Source organism: Nicotiana tabacum, chromosome 19 (assembly GCF_000715075.1).
Source record: "Nicotiana tabacum cultivar K326 chromosome 19, ASM71507v2, whole genome shotgun sequence".
NCBI classification, from domain to species: Eukaryota; Viridiplantae; Streptophyta; class Magnoliopsida; order Solanales; family Solanaceae; genus Nicotiana; species Nicotiana tabacum.
This window is the reverse complement of record NC_134098.1, coordinates 84,226,272-84,243,586: the sequence shown is the minus strand read 5'-3', so window position 1 is coordinate 84,243,586 and position 17,315 is coordinate 84,226,272. Positions and strand designations below refer to the sequence as shown.

The following is a 17,315-nucleotide window of genomic DNA, read 5'->3' as shown; positions in this document are numbered from 1 at the left end:
TTCATCTCCTATCGTGCAATTGATGGTACTTCAGACATTGCGAGAACGTGTGCAAGTGAGAATGCGTGCGGCGTACATTCCAAACCCGGGAGTGGTTGCTCCCCCCGTTGCTAGAGGCCGAGGCAAAGGCCGGGGGAGGGCACCGACCCGAGGTAGGGGACGAGGGCGTCCAGACCTGCCCCAGTAGCACCACCACCAGTGGATCCAGTAGAGGATCCCATTATTGAGGAGCAGGGCGAGGCACCCGTAGATGAGCCAGTCCCGGTAGATTTTATGACGGCACCGGGATTTCAAGAGGTCATGGGCCGTATGCTACGGTTCATGGATTCTATGACCCAGGATGGTTTATTTCCAGCAGACCCAACCACATCTCAGGCGGGAGGGGGAGCACAGACCCCTACTGCCCAGGCTCCCGGGCATGCGGTTGCAGTGTATCAGACTCTGGGTGCATTATCCGCGGATGAGGTCCAGCCAGTTGCAGCAGTGGCACCTGAGCCTAGACCGACTGCAGACGGCTATCCGCAGAAGTTATTGGACAAGTGGACTAGGTTACACCCTCCTATCTTCGGAGGCGAGTGTCATGAGGATGCTTAGGATTTCATTGATAGGTGCATGGACAGACTGCACAGCATGAGGATACTGGAGTCTCATGGGGTTGACTTCACTACTTTCCAGCTGGAGGGCAGGACCTGTAGATGGTGACAGTCTTATCTTCTTGGCAGACCAGCGGGCTCTCCTCCCATGACTTGGAGCCAATTCACACAACTTTTCATGGATAGGTATATTCCACCTTCCGAGAGGGAAGAGTTGCGGTATCAGTTTGAGCAGCTTGAGCAAGGTCAGATGTCAGTGACCGACTATGAGGCGAGGTTTTCTGAGTTGTCTCGCCATGCACTTATGATACTTCTTACGGACGCAGAGAGAGTGCGGAGGTTTGTTGTGGGGATGCACTCCGGTATTAGGGCCAATATGGCCCGAGAAGTTGAGATGGGGACTTCTTATCAGCTGGTAGTGGATATTGCTCAGAGGATTGAGGGCTACTATCAGAGAGGGAGAGAGCAGACGCAGCAGGACAAGAGGGCCCGTTTCTCTGGAGAGTTTAGAGGTGCCCTGGCTAGGGGCAGAGGTCAGTTTGGGAGGGGTCAGCCTAGCAGGCCCCTATATTCATCACCACCACCTCCTCAAGGTGCTCCAGCGCGCCCCTATTTCAGCGCCATGTCAGATATTTCTTACCGCCTACCAGGGTTCTTCCAGGTGGTACTCAGGTCACCAGGGTTCATCCAGCTCCTATTTTAGTGCCATGCCGGAGAGTTCATCCAGCCCACCGGCTATTCAGGCTTCTTCCAGTGGGTCGACAGGCCATCAGGGTCACACATCAGGGCAACAGATCACCGCACCGAGGGGCTGTTTTGAGTGCGGAGATCTCGGTCATATGAGAAGATTCTACCCCAGGCTTCGGGGCAAGCCAGTGCAGCAGGGCCAGCAGCCCATGATTTTAGCATCGGTTGTCCGGCCGCCCAGGGGCGGAGGGAAGGCTGGTAGGGGCCGTCCTAGAGGTGGAGGCCAGGTAGGGGGAGGTCAGTCAGCTATTGTTCAGTCAGGCGGGGGCCAGCCCACCGGCGCTCCAGCCAGATTCTATGCTTTTCCAGCCAGACCAGATGCATTGGCCTCAGATGTCGTTATCATAGGTATTATTTCTGTATGCGGTAGGGATGCTTCGGTATTATTTGATCCAGGTCCTACCTATTCATATGTTTCATCTCTGTTCACTCATTTTCTGGATATTCCTCGTGAGTCCTTGGGTACTCCTGTTTATGTGTCCACTCCTGTGGGTGATTATGTGGTTATGGACCAGATTTACCGGTCCTGTGTGGTCACGTTCTGTGGTTATGAAACTAGAGAGGACCTTCTGCTACTTGATATGATCGACTTTGAGGTCATCTTGGGCATGGACTGGTTATCTCCATATCATGCCCTCATTGATTTCTATGCCAAGACTATTACCTTAGCAATGCCAGAATTACCGAGATTGGAGTGGAAGGGTTCCTCAGTTAGTACAGCTAGTCAGGTTATCTCTTTTCTTAAGGCTTGACATATGGTCGAGAAGGGTTGTTTGGCTTATCTAGCTTATGTTCGGGACACCACCGCATAGTCTCCGGCAATTGATTCAATGCCAGTAGTACTGGAGTTCGCCGATGTGTTTCCTTCTGACCTTCCAAGAATGCCGCCAAATCGTGATATTAATTTCCGTATTGATTTGGCTCCAGGCACCCAACCTATATCTATCCCACCGCATCGTATGGATCCGAAAGAATTGTAGGAGTTGAAGGAGCAGCTGGAGGAGTTGTTAGCAAAGGGATTTGTGAGACCCAGTGTATCACCTTGGGGTGCACCAGTGTTATTTGTGAAGAAGAAAGATGGGACTATACGGATGTGCATTGATTACCGCCGTTGCCGTGTATCGATGATTTGTTTGACCAGTTACAGGGTGCTAAGGTGTTTTCTAAGATCGACTTGAGATCAGGGTACCATCAGTTGAAGATTCGAGACTCAGATGTTCCGAAGACTGCCTTCCGTACCAAATATGGTCATTATGAGTTTCTAGTGATGTCCTTCGGTTTGACTAATGCCCCAGCAGCGTTTATGGATTTGACGAACCGGGTGTTCAGGCCTTATATTGATTCCTTTGTTATTGTCTTCATTGATGATATCTTGATTTACTCACGTAGCCTGGGGGAGCACGAGCAGCACTTGAGAGAGGTACTTCAGACATTGCGAGAACATGAGCTATATGCTAAGTTCTCCAAATGTGATTTTTGGCTAGAGTCTGTGGCATTCTTGGGGAATGTTGTATCAAGAGATGGTATTAAAGTGGATCCCAAGAAGATTGAGGCAGTTCAGAGTTGGTCTCGTCCCACTTCGGCGACTGAGATCAGGAGTTTCTTAGGGTTAGCAGGCTATTATCGCCGGTTTGTGGAGGGCTTTTCATCCATTGCAGCACCTTTGACTAGATTGACCCAGAAGGGTGAAATTTGAAATTTTGAAGAAAAACCTTAAAATTGGTATTTTTTGGATTTTGACCACGAATTTGGGCATGGAATTGAGAATAAATTATATATTGGAGTTTGTAATGCCATGGGTAGTGTTTATCTTCGAAAAGTTTTGGAATCCGGGCACGTGGGCCTGAGGGTTGCTTTATCAATTTTTCGAGCAGAGTTGGAAATTGTTATAAATTGATTAATTATGAGTATTAGAGTATATTTTGATTGGGTTGCATCTTATTTGACTAGTTTAGGATCGGCGGTCATCGGTTTGAGGTGTTAGAGCAGCGTTGGAGCCGATTATGGAACTTCGGAGCGAGATAAGTCTCCTGTCTAACTCTGTGAGGGGAAAATTACCCCTAGGTGATATGTTTGATGTGTGCTACACTTGTTGCACATTTTATTTTGTGCAGGTACATATGTGACTAGTGGCCTTGAGAGAGTAGAGGCGTGTATGCATACGGGAACTTACGTGAGCAGCATTCCACATTACGACCCGCAGCCGGCAGAGTCTCCTTCATAATATTTATATTTCTCCTGTCCAAGTTTGTATTCCGAAAAGATGCTGTATTTTATTTTACATTCCTAGTTGATGCTCATGCACTTGTGACACCGAATTTTGGGATGACTATGAGTTATTTTGTATTGAAATTTGTTGAAAATATTATCATTTACTTTGTAAATTTTATTTTCTATTGTTTAATGGAAGGAAAAATATGGTTTCAAAATATTAAAATGAGAAACAAATTAAGTAATTATTGTTGGCTTGCCTAACAGTGGTGTCCGGTGCCATCACGACCCTTATGGATTTTGGGTCGTGACAACATGACCAAATTAGGATGGCATCTTCTGACATTCCTAAGACATCCTTCAAGACACGCAGGGTACCACCAAATTAGGATGGCATCTTCTGACATTCCTAAGACAGCCTTCAAGACACACTCTAGGCACTATGAATATTTGGTCATGCCCATTGGGCTAACCAATGCACCATCTAGCTTTCAAGGCTTGACGAATCACATATTTCAAGAACATCTTAGGAGGTTTATCCTGGTGTTCTTTGATGACATTTTAGTGTATAGCAAGTGTTTGGAGGATCACTTGCATCACCTCAGAGTCACATTTGAATTACTTGCTCAGAATCAGTTGTTAGCAAAAAAAAGTAAGTGTGTATTTGCTGCAACTAAGGTTGAATATTTAGGGCATTACATTTCAGCAGAAGGGGTAGCTACATATCCTATGAAGGTGGAAGTTGTACAAAATTGGCCTGAACCTACCTTTGTCAAGCAATTGAGGGGATTTTTGGGGCTAGCTGGATACTATAGGAGATTTATAAGGAACTATGGAGTGGTTAGCAAACCACTCACTGAGTTGCTCAAGAAATATAGTTTCAAATGGACAGACAAGGCAGTGGAAACTTTTAATAGACTCAAGGAAGTGGTGACCACCGCACCAGTACTAGCACTCCCTAATATTTCCTTGCTCTTTGTAGTAGAGACTGATGCTTGCAATGTAGGAATTGGTGCTGTATTGATGCCGAAGGGGCAGCCCATTACTTTTCTCAGTAAAGGACTTTCCACTCAACACCAATCACTCTCTGTGTATGATAAAGAGCTACTAGCATTAGTGATAGCTGTGAACAAATGGTCACAATGCTTAACGGGAAGACCCTCTGTGATAAAGACAGATCAAAAAGCTCTTAAAATCTTGTTAGAACATAAATTGCATACTGGGACTCAATTAAAGTGGATCACTAAGTTAATGCATTATGACTTTACAATTGAGTACAAGAAAGGAAAAGAGAACAAGATAGCTGATGCTTTGTCCAGCCTTCCTATGATAGAATTAACTTCTATGACCCTATCAACTATGAAGACTGAGTTATTAAACTTGATCATACAAAGCTGGAACCAAGATCCTGAATTACAGGAGTTGATACATAAGCTCAAAGAGGGTGAAGAGGAAGCCAAAGGATACACTTGGATACAAGACCAATTAAGAAAGAAGGGAATGTTAGTAGTGGGAGCTAATCCAGAACTAAGAAAGGGTATTATTCAACTTTGTCATGACACTCCAGTAGGGGGACATTCAGGGATTGATCACACCTACATGAAATTAGCTGCTCTATTTCATTGTAAGGGATTGAGGGAAGATGTTCACAAGCATGTCAAAGCCTGTGATGTTTGCCAGAGACATAAATATGATATTGCACCCTATCCCGGGGTGTTGAAACCTCTCAAGGTACAAGGATCAGCTTGGAGCAGCATTACTATGGACTTTATAGAGGGTCTCCCAAAATCCAAGGGCAAGACAGTAATCTGGGTGATAGTAGGTATGCTGACTAAATATGCACAGGACTGTCTCATCCTTACTCAGCCAGTGATGTAGCAAAATTGTTTAGGGAATATGTTCACAAACTACATGGGATACCTGAGGATATAGTAAGTGATAGAGACCCTATATTTACTAGTAAGGTATGGCAGGAGTTGTTTTCAATGATGGGAGTCACCCTTAATACCTCTACTGCCTATCATCCCCAAACAGATGGGCAAATAGAGGTAGTCAATAGATGCTTAGAGACCTATCTCAGGTGTTTTTGTTCAGATTCTCAAAGTGATTGGTACTTATACTTAGCCACAACTCAATGATGGTACAACACCACCTTCCACAGCTCCATTCAAACTACTCCTTATGAACCTTTATATGGGCAACCTCCCCCTTTACACTTACCCTATGTTGCTGGAGACTCTGCTATGAAAGAGGTAGATAGAAGTTTACTTACTAGAGAATTCAGGTTACAGTTGTTGAAGTACCATTTGCAAAGGGCACAACAAAGAATAACTGACCGGGCTAATAAGCACAGGTCTGACAGACAATATCAAGAAGGGGATTGAGTCTATATAAAATTCCAACCTTACAGGCAATTTTCTATGGCTGGCCATCATTTTTCTAAGTTGTCTGCTAGGTACTATGGACCATATCAAATCCTCCAGAAGGTGGGAACTGTTGTTTACAAGTTATCTCTTCCTTCTCAGTTGTTGTTACGTACCTTTCATGTTTCACAGCTGAAGTTATGCCATAGCTTACCTGATACAATCAACCATCCTCTTGTAGTTGAGCTTTCTAGCCCCTACTGTCCTCAACCTCAGAAGATCTTGGACAGACGTATGGTGCAGAAAGGGAATAAAGCAATCACTCAAGTGTTAGTGCAATGGGACAAATTTCCACCTGATTAGGCCACATGGGAAGACTATCAAGCTCTGAGGATTCGTTTCCCTAGTTTTCTTCCTTGAGGACAAGGAAGCTCTTAAGGGGGAAGGATTGATACGAAATTAGAAAGAATGTTAAGTTAGTTAGAAGGTTAATAGTGTAAGTGTCTCATGAATACATTTAATTCCCTTAAGAGGTCTTATTTATATTTTAGTATTTGCAGAATGATCCCTACATGTTGATACACAGTTTTGTCTGTTAACTGAGTGATATAAAGCAAATGTAATTATCCAATTAAGGTTATGAAATGAAATCCTTTATAGTTTAGCTCTAGCTTTTCTCTTCCTCTTCTCAGCTGTAGAATTCTCTTCTTCCGAATCCACTCTCGTAACAAAAAGCATGATGGAGTTGACTGTTTACATTGTTTTTGGTTGGGTTGATAGATGGCTATAGCCTATAGGGATGGAGGGATAGTACTTACCTTACCCCTCTGTACCTTTTCTTCCTCTTAAGAAGGTGGATAGGTAAGTTCATTGCTTTATTCTGGATTATTAGAATTTAGAGTGAGTTCACCAATAATAAATTCTATGTCACCACACAATGAAAAAAAAATAGAAAAGTATTCAAAAAAGTTATTATAAAGGGTTAAGGGAAAAATCTAACAATCATTACTAGATATTCTATATACTGTGGATATTTTTTGGCAAAATACGATAACTCGTAAACCGATGTCTCTAACCTCCCGTATATTTTTACTTGTCCCTTGCTAAAATTATATTTTTAATTTTACTTATACATTTTAGCAAATTAAGAGAAAAACGAAATTCTTATCTTATTTTACTCTTATCGTTAATTACTTATTATCCAAATCATTTTTCATGACTTTTTGAAATGCTATTATTATTATGAGTATTATACTAAAATATGTATTTTATTTATTCTTTCTTAAGGGAAGTTCAAAGTCCATTGTGGAAAAGTAAAATTGATATTAAGCGTATATAAAAATTAGACTATAGGTAATCTCCTTGTTTGTGATAAATGAGTAGGGTGATGAGTTTGGCCTGGGCTAATTAGCTCAAAAACACATCTCTACGATTTGACCAACGAATTTTTCTCATATTTATTCCTACAATTTGTGATAAACTTTGATACACATGCTTTTTATTTAGGGGATCTTTTACAAATATCCACTCACCACAAATTATTTACCCACCCCTACCCATAAAGTTTTTTCCCTACTCATTTTTTTTTAGTCAAATCAAATCAAGTCAAGCCATGCCGAACCAAGTCGAGCCGAGCCGAACCAAGCCAAATCAAGCTAAGCTAGGCTAGACAATTAGTTTTAACTGGATAGGTATACATCGTAAATAGTTTTCAAATGGATAAAGAAGGATAATTATTTTACGCTCAATGGGTATTTTGTATAAATTGCTCTTTTATTTAAATCAATAGAACATATCTTTTATCTAGTACATGTAATATATAGAAATAGTATAATAATAAAATTCCGGAAATATTTTTAAGAACGTCTTGTGCATTAAAAAGAAAAATTTAGCTGCTTGCTATTAAGGGACAATTTTTATATTAAAGAGCAAGAGACAAGAATTCTTGAGGGTGAACGTGAGACATACAAAATAACTTTGAAATTTCTAGTTAAAAAATGGAGTACTAATTAAATGTTGTCAAGTAGACAGAATGAGGATATTCAACAATAGTTTCTCATTGAACCCCTCAGCATAGCTCAAACCCTCCAACTATTGGTCGATGACACAAATGTTCTACTACTAGAGGAAGTCGTTTAGATTTTCTTACTCTATTTTTAGAATATATGTATTAAAAATTATTTTTATTAAGACAATAGTGAAAATAGCATAATTTAGAGCAGAAATGGAATATGCATCAGCCTGATTAGGGTCAGGTGGGCCAGCTCACACGCTTTTAGTTGTCGTGTAACGTGGCCTTCCTGTCGTTAGACTCGTTACCGTAATGTCGGCATTTCCCAATAGAGCCTCAAAGCTTCTATTAACGGCGTTAAATTAGCTCCATGTTTCACGTTTAATAAAAGTCCCCGCGTCACAGTGAACTTTATATTAAAGAAGAAGAAGAAAGACCAAATTACGGAAGCTTCCAACAAAACGACTAACATTTTGAGGGAGAAAAAGGGATCTCTCTGAAACTATAATTGCTTCTTCAATTGTTTCAGATTTCCCTCTCCCAATTCCAAAAAGCAGCAGTTGCAATTTGCTTAGATTTTGTAGTTTTTAAGAAGGAATAATTATTCTTTCAGATTCTGTATTTGATACGTTTTGGACCGTGTGTATAAAGATAGAAGAAGAAGTAGTAGAAAGGGTACAGTAAAGCAATCATTCTTCCAGATTTAGTATTTGATTGTGTATATAAATTGGAGAAGTAAGAAGAAGTGACGGAGAGAGAGAGGATGGGGTTTTCGGAGAACAATAGAGGATTAGTTCTAGCAATGGTGTCCAGCTTGTTCATTGGAACGAGTTTTATATTGAAGAAGAAAGGTCTCCGGCGTGCTGCTGCTGCTGGCACTCGTGCAGGTCTGAAACGTCTCTATGTGTTTGTGTGTGTGGTGTGTTAGATCTTTACTTCGGTTTATTAGTCAATTTACTATATGAAAAGGCACAATTTGTTCGCTAGCTTAAACTTGAAGTACTTGTGTAGATGCACAATTCCAGCAACTTGTGTTGAAAACGCTTTATGTGTGATATTAGTGACAAAATATATCAATCAACTGCGCATTTGGTACCAAATTAGTTGGCCTTCGACTTAATGAACCCTCTATCGAGGCCTGTTTAATATTCAAAAGAATCATCACAGGCAGATTATTTTTAGCTGACATTAGTTCTTTATCATGACTTAGGACCAAAAAAGCTTTGCGAAACTCATGTAGACAAAGTTACCTTAGTGAAAGAATATACTGCATTAATTATTCTTTATTTAGTGAATATTGCTATTTTACATATCTAATATCTAAGCATGTTAAGGACATTGTATCTCAACTTAGGTGAAAATTGTTCTGTTCAATTTGTTGTATTTATGTTGGTTCTTCTTTGTTTGATCAAGACAATATTTTTTTGGGTGTGTAATTCTTTGTTCATTAGGGTCTATAGGCACCATCTGGTAGACTATGTGATAGTAGCACATAATTACTCAATTAGAGCCAAGCATACTAGGATTTTTAATCATTTAGGTGGTGGAAACAATATCCTTCAGGATCACTTTCAGTTAGGTATTACAGTTCAGGCCTGTGTTGGAATACATAAATGATGTGGGGGATGGGCACGAGAAAAGAGAAGAGAAAATGTAGAAATCTATTATTTGGATATGTAGAGGGAACTGCTGAAGTGAAAAATATGAGGTCTAAAGGCAAACAAATCAACTTCATGTTTTTGTGCTGAGTCTATTGACAACTTTTCTAGCCCCATTAGGTCCAGCCTTCTTCTGGTAGCACTGGAATAGCCGAATTGGGTTCTTGACATTTAGTTTTCTTCTTCTTCCTGTTGTCATTTTCTTTAATTTAAACCATGAGTAGAAGATTGACAAATAATAGTTGTCTAGCAGACTAAAACATTGCAGCCCCATGTGTATTTACTAGTAGTTTTTATTCTTATTCATGATCTTGCAAACCCATACATAATATGAGAAGAACTATCTTTGGTTGGACATTCTAGTGGGAGCTGAAGCTTTTATCCCTGAAGTACTTGTGAGTTTCACATGCAGTAATCTATTCCAGTACTTCTAGCTGATGATAGTTTGCTTGGAAGTAAATGTAGTTTTGATTTTTAGATGTAGTCTAGTGTGCCAATTTTCTATTTAGTACTTCAATTGATAGCAGAACATCAAACATCGTATTTAGCATCCTTTATCCTCATTATTTACTCAGTCAACTTCAATTCACCTGGCTAAACAGTTGTTGTAGTTTTCACTGCAGGAGTTGGAGATTATACTTATTTGCTTGAACCCCTTTGGTGGGCAGGCATGATTACAAGTAAGTTGACATAAGCTGTCTCCATAAGTTAACCTCTTTCCAGGATTGTGTTACATTGTTCTGGTGTTAATGTCATTTGGATTTGGACATGCAGTGATTGTTGGGGAGGCTTCCAATTTTGTGGCTTATATTTATGCTCCGGCGGTTCTTGTGACCCCTCTTGGCGCGTTGAGTATAATTATAAGGTATGATTTTGAAGTCTTATGAGCTGTTTTATAACTCTGATAAGGAACTCCTGGTGATGTTTGTGTAACTGACTTTGGTGAATCTGAATAGTGCTCTTTTGGCACACTTTATGTTGAGGGAACGATTACAACGGTTGGGTGTGGTAGGATGCATATTGTGCATTGTAGGATCTGTGGTAATTTTTATACATGCACCTCAGGAGCATATGCCAACTTCTGTACAAGAAATCTGGATTTTGGCAATTCAACCAGGTCTGGACTTTTTGTAGGTTGTAAGATATTTCTCCCTCTTGCAGAGCTTATTAGTAATTTCTCCTTGCTTCTTTTGTCAGCAGCATTTATGATTTATATAGCAGCAACAGTATCCACAGTAGTAGCTTTGATGTTGCATTTTGGGCCTCGTTATGGGCAGACGAACTTACTGGTCTATTTGGTAATATGTTCCCTAATGGGTGCACTTACGGTAATTATGTTTTGTTCTAGTCTACTTCCGTCATCTCCTTTTATTCTTTGGTGGAATTTGTACAACTACATTCTTGTTGGACATGATACAGTTTTGCACATGTGAACATTTTGCTAGCCTGTTAAGATGTTCTGTAAAATTTTATTGTATTTTGCAGGTTGTCAGCATAAAGGCTATTGGAATTGCAATAAAACTTACTTTGGAAGGAATTAGTCAGATTGCCTATCCGCAGACTTGGTTTTTTCTAGCTGTTGCAGTAATCTGTGTAATCACACAGTTGAATTATCTAAACAAGGTAATGTCTGTATGGTACTTTCCCAGCTCGGCTGAGACTTTCAGTAATCCAATGATCACTCGATTACATTACCTTGACTAGCGTGAAGTCTCATTTCTCTGAAATAATAACATGCCTGTCCTTTACGTTAAAATTCAGAATGCATCTATATTGATGTCGTCCTGGCAAAGCATCCAGGACATGCATCATGCATATATTTGGTGTCAGTTCCTCTGAACTAAAATATTGGAGTAGTTATTTGGATTTATGCTCTTCATGTAATGATATCAATTCTTGCACAAGGTGTCTTTTGTTAATGACATGAAGATAAAACATAGAATCAATACTTGATGCTAACTATGCTGCAATATTTTTCTGAAGTCTTTAAATTATGTTTCTGTTTTTAACTTTTGTGATTTGGCAATAAATGCTCTAATTTGGATCATTATGTCACAGACAAATAAGTAGAGTACTATGAAACTGAAGCCGTCCTTAAATGATTCATAGCTCTACTCCTAAGTTGAGATGAAGGATACTGCAGTTCAGATTCTCGTTTCCTTTGTTGCTCTTTCTTGCATGCTTGATATGTGAGCAGTTTTAATATCTGAAACGAGTGCTTTGGTTGGTAATCTAGGAAAAAGAAGTTTCTACAATAGTTGGTACGACTTCATATCAATATTTCCCTTATCACATGAACCTTGAGATGCTGCTTGACCATTATAGAGCGCGGTTAATATGAACTGCATGCTATTATGCCTAATTTTGGTTTTGCAGTTCAGCAATATGCATTATATTTAGGGGAATTCACATTGCTTTTCTTTAGGGTGTCTGAACCATTTTCTAACGTTTATGCGTCATTTGGATAGGCACTGGATACATTCAATGCTGCAATTGTTTCCCCAATATATTATGTAATGTTCACCACTTTGACCATCATTGCAAGCGCAATAATGTTCAAGGTATGTTGTCAGTTTGAACTATTCTTAATTGTGGTCTCCTATCAATATGTTCACGGAGTAAAATGTGAACCCATCATTTGCTTATTGCTTTGCAGGACTGGGCGGGACAAGATGCTAGCAGCATAGTATAGTACTTTCAGGAACAGTCGTACTCCATGTGACTAGAGAACAGGAACCAGCAACTACACCAGGTAAAAACTGAAGTTGCAGCATGCACACGCCTATAGAAGCTGTAGGCATCTCATATCAATGTTTATATCCTTGATATTATGCAAGCTAAAATCTGCCAAAAGCATGGCATTTCTGTCTGCAACACTTAAAAAGCATATTTTGACTTTAGTGTAGTATCTCCTCTGCATCACTTTGACTACTTTTACTGTACAAATTTCACGAAACTTCTAAATTTTGTTTTTGTAATGTTTCTGAATTACCGAAGATTGTAAGGAAACACAAATAAAATAATCGAGTCTAGTATTCTGTTTGATTTTACTCGACTTTTGACAACAATTATTCTTTTCGTGATGGGGCAGATCACGAAGGAAGTACGTGTTCTTACAAAGTTGCATATGTGAGATAGTGAGATTAGATGTTCCTTCTTTGCTCAATTCAGGTGCACAGATCCAATTGTCCTTCTGATTTTGGGTACTTGGTGTCCCAAAAGAGCACATGTTTACATTGTTGCCCATGTGACATATAGGTATCCTTTCACTGGTGTTGGGACTGATGACTCTCTTGAGCTGGTGTTGGACTTTAGTTTTTGGAAGTTCTTCTCTAGAATCTACTGTGCTTTGAAGCCCAAATTGAGGCCTCAATATCATTATTTCTACTCAAATTTTACTGCAGGTTTGTGCTTATAATACATTGGTTTATGCAGGAAATATATCATGGTATAATGGGGAAGATATAAAGGTTATGGAGGATGGACATTACATAATGTTGAATGATTCAAACTATTTCCGCTGATTTGATCTCGTGGATATCGATTCTAGATCTTGATCGCAAAAGTTGTTGTATCCGCAACTGATGCTTGATTTATGTTTTTGTGGAATGAGGATTCTTGTTTAAGCTTAGCAATGTCGAGCTTTACAACTGGGAGGCGAGTTCTCCTACAAACATATTTTTGGGAGAGGTTATGAGTCAAGGTCACCTTGTATATGAAGCTTGACATGGATTCTTGAATAAGCCTTGACCAACATGTACATTTGGACATGCTTTTCTTGCAGACCTGCTATTCGAATTGAGGTTTGTACATACATGGTGGTGTCATTTCTTTGAGCTTGTTTTGTGCAGTATTTCAGTTGATTAATGTTGTAGTTTATTGACACCTTATTGTTGTAACATATTATTCATTGTTTGAGCATGAGATTATAACATAGTGCAGAAGGTTGCAGCAGTGTAGGATGGTATTCTTTTGTAAGATAGTAAAAAACCAAGCCTTTGTAAGCATTTGTTTTGGAGAATGACATATTATGTACTTTGTGGAGTTTATAATTTAGAAGTTAGAAGATTGTTAAAGCCGTATTGTTGTAGATGCTTAGCAGCAAAGTGAAGCATTTTGCACTTACCTCAAGCATAAAGATGGACGTTGGAACAAGCAATTGGGTGGGGTGGGGAGCTATTTTTCAGCCATTGTAATTGAAAAATAACTGCTGTTATGTAATATCAAATTATACATGTATACGGTCGAAATAGATTTCGTCCTTCGTACGATTGATCGAGGTCGAAACATAATGGATCGAAGAAAGACTTCAAGATGGGTTCCGAGGGTTCCGAAGATGGTACAAACAAGTTTCGGATTCCAGGTATAGGTCAAACACCGAGTTCGAAGTCATCATCGAGCTCGGGTCCTAATAGAACTGTGATGAGATGATTTCGAGCTTAAGGGGCAGAGGCCAACCGGGACCGAGTCCGAATCATCACCTGATCCCGAGTCCATATCGAGCTCTAGAAGCACTACCGACCAGCACTGAGGCCGATTGAGCTCGAGCTCACAGACAAGAGTCGTTGCAAACACACTAAAGGAGAGAATCTCGGCGGAAATTAGGGAAAAACTGATTTATCATGGATTTTCCACTATGTATTTTTAATTATATCTAAAGTAGGATCCTCTACTATAAAGAGAATGGCTACATTTTTGTAAAGGACAGTTTTTTTGCTTACATTGTAATTCAAGCATCATATTCTCATATATTCGAGAGTTATTCTTTAAAGCTTCATTAATTAATTCATCTTGCTTATTTTTTGAAATCATCTTCTTTCTAACCTTGTTTATTTTGCATTCTTTGCAATCCATATTTGATATTCTTACTTATCCTTACGATTTGTATTAAGCTATACCACATATCCTTAGAACCACGTACAAATTCAATTCTATCCGTTTTTCGGGTAAATAGTTTGGCGCCCATCATGGGGCTAAGGATAATAATGGTTATTTGATACGAATTTGCAAAAACACACCGTTTTGCGCTTATTTTCGAAAGTATCTTGGATTTCGGATTAGCAACGACTAACTACCAATCAAATGGCCTCACCTATCGACAACGAAGTTGGTCTTCAAGATGAGAACAACAACTTGACACCCAGTACCGAAAGACCACTTGTCAATGCTGTTGGAGCTCGAATCGAAGTGCCGACAGATATCAATTCGCATGTGGCCATTGAGGCGAACCTACATTCTGAACCTGAAAATAGCATTCACGGTGTCACTCGGTCTGCAGCTCGAGATACCCATAACATCGAGAAAAACGGCGTCAGCTTGCGTATGATTTTCGAAATGTTGCAAGCTCAACAGGCAGCAATAGCTCAGTTGCAGAGCCAAACCCAGCTACCGAGCAGGCCGGAGCCCAGTCCACCTTGAGAAATTGCCCGCAGAACGGAGCTAGCCATAGTGAGGTCAAATGAGCAAGAATCGTGGACTACTCCCGAAATTGCTAAAATACTCGAGGAGCTCACAAAGCGAGTCGAAGCCAGCGATAAAAAAGTAGAAACATATAACTCCAGGGTCGATCAGATCCCGGGAGCTCCACCAATGATAAAAGGGTTAGATTCCAAAAAATTCGTGCAAAAGCCTTTTCCCTCGAACGCAGCCCCAAAACCAATCCCCAAAAAATTTCGTATGCCCGAAATTCCCAAATATAACGGAATGACCGACCTCAACGAACACGTCTCTTCTTACACATGTGCCATCAAGGGTAATAATTTAGAAGACGATGAAATCGAATCCGTGTTAAAAAAAATTCGGAGAGACCCTCTCAAAGGGAGCAATGATTTGGTATCACAACCTACCACCGAATTCCATCGACTCGTTTGCCATGTTAGCAGATTCTTTTGTAAAAGCACACGCCGTCGTCATAAAAGTCGCAACAAGGAAATCAGACCTTTTCAAGGTAAGACAAAAGGATAACGAGATGTTGAGGGAGTTCGTATCTCATTTTCAAATGGAACGAATGGATCTGCCACCAGTCACAGACGATTGGGCTGTTCAGGCTTTCACTCAAGGTTTGAACAAACGAAGTTCGACAGCTTCACGGCGGTTGAAGCATAACCTGATCGAATACCCAGCCATCACGTGGGTCGACGTGCACAATCGGTACCAATCAAAAATTAGGGTTGAAGATGATCAATTGGGGTCTGAATCCGCTGCCCGAAGGGATATTAATCGAGAACAAGGTCCGGTGAGGGATCGATACCGACCGTATAAAGGAAACCTCAGAATCGGTGAATCGAGACATAACCCCGGACAAAATAACAAAAGAAGTGATCGAGGTCAAGGGTCTCGGGGGCTGATGAATAGAAGTAGGTTCGACAGGCCTGCCGGATCTAAGGAAGCACCTCGGTTATCGGAGTATAACTTCAGCATTGATGCATCAGCCATCGTGTCGGCTATCGGACGCATCAAAGACACTAAATGGCCTCGACCCATGCAGTCCGATCCTGCCCAGTAGAATCCCAATCAAATGTGTGAATATCATGGCACCCATGGCCACAGAACGGAAGATTGCAGGCAACTAAGAGAGGAGGTAGCCCGGTTATTCAACAAAGGGCATCTTCGAGAATATTTAAGCCATAGGGCGAAGAACCATTTTAAAAACAGGGACTTTGGCAAGCAAAACGAACAAGAAGAACCACAGCACGTCGGTGCCGATACCCCTCAAGGAACGGTGCTTAAACGCACTAAGACATCGATTGTGAGAGAAAAGCGATCTCGAAGTCAGGATTACGCACCCATAGAAATTTGTTCTTCAATGATAAAGATGTAGAATGAGTCATACAACCTCATAACGATGCACTGGTAATATCCGTACTTATGAATAAAACAAAAGTTAAGTGTGTGTTAATTGATCCAGGTAGCTCGGCCAACATCATTAGATTGAAGGTCGTAGAACAGCTCAGTCTACAGGACCATATCGTACCCGCAACCCTGGTTCTAAACGGATTCAATATGGTATGTGAAACCACCAAAGGCGAGATAATTCTATCGATAAACGTGACCGGGATCATTTAGAAAACGAAGCTCCACGTAATCGAAGGCGACATGAGGTACAACGCCCTATTTGGAAGGCCCTGGATCCATAACATAAGAGTTGTACCTTCGACCCTACACTAGGTCCTTAAATTCCCAACATCAAGGGGAGTCAAAGCAGGGTACGGAGAACAACCGACCGCAAGAGAAATGTTTGCCGTCGAGGAAGCGAATCCAATATCCTCACCTTCGCCAATAAAAGGATCGGGCTCAAAAAGGGAACGAGATGTCAAATAGCAATCACAGACATCAGCTTTAACCCGACCAGAAAATCAGAAGATGATGATCAAAGGATCCCTCGATCCTTCGTGGTTCCCGATGATTCCGACGCTACCAAATCAACAATTGAGGAATTGGAGCAAGTCACACTAATCGAGCACTGGCCCGAACGAAAGGTATACCTGGGAACGGGGTTGACCCCCGAACTCAGGAAAAAATTTATTCAATTTCTTATCGATAACGTTGATTGTTTTGCTTGGTCCCATTTAGATATAACAGGGATCCCATTAGATATAACGACGCATCGGCTAAGCTTGGACCCTAGGTTCAGACCGGTGAAGCAAAAGAGAAGACCCTAGTCCGAGGTAAAGCACACATTCATAAAGGACGAGGTAACCAAACTTCTCAAAATAGGGTCCATTCGGGAGGT

At 40.7% G+C, this 17,315-nt stretch overlaps 1 pseudogene; it reads left to right on the top strand.

Annotated features, from left to right (window-relative positions):
* Window positions 1–8,338: 8,338 nt before the first annotated feature.
* On the top strand, window positions 8,339–13,363 carry LOC107824059 (putative magnesium transporter NIPA6; annotated as a pseudogene).
* The last annotated feature ends 3,952 nt before the right edge of the window (window positions 13,364–17,315 follow it).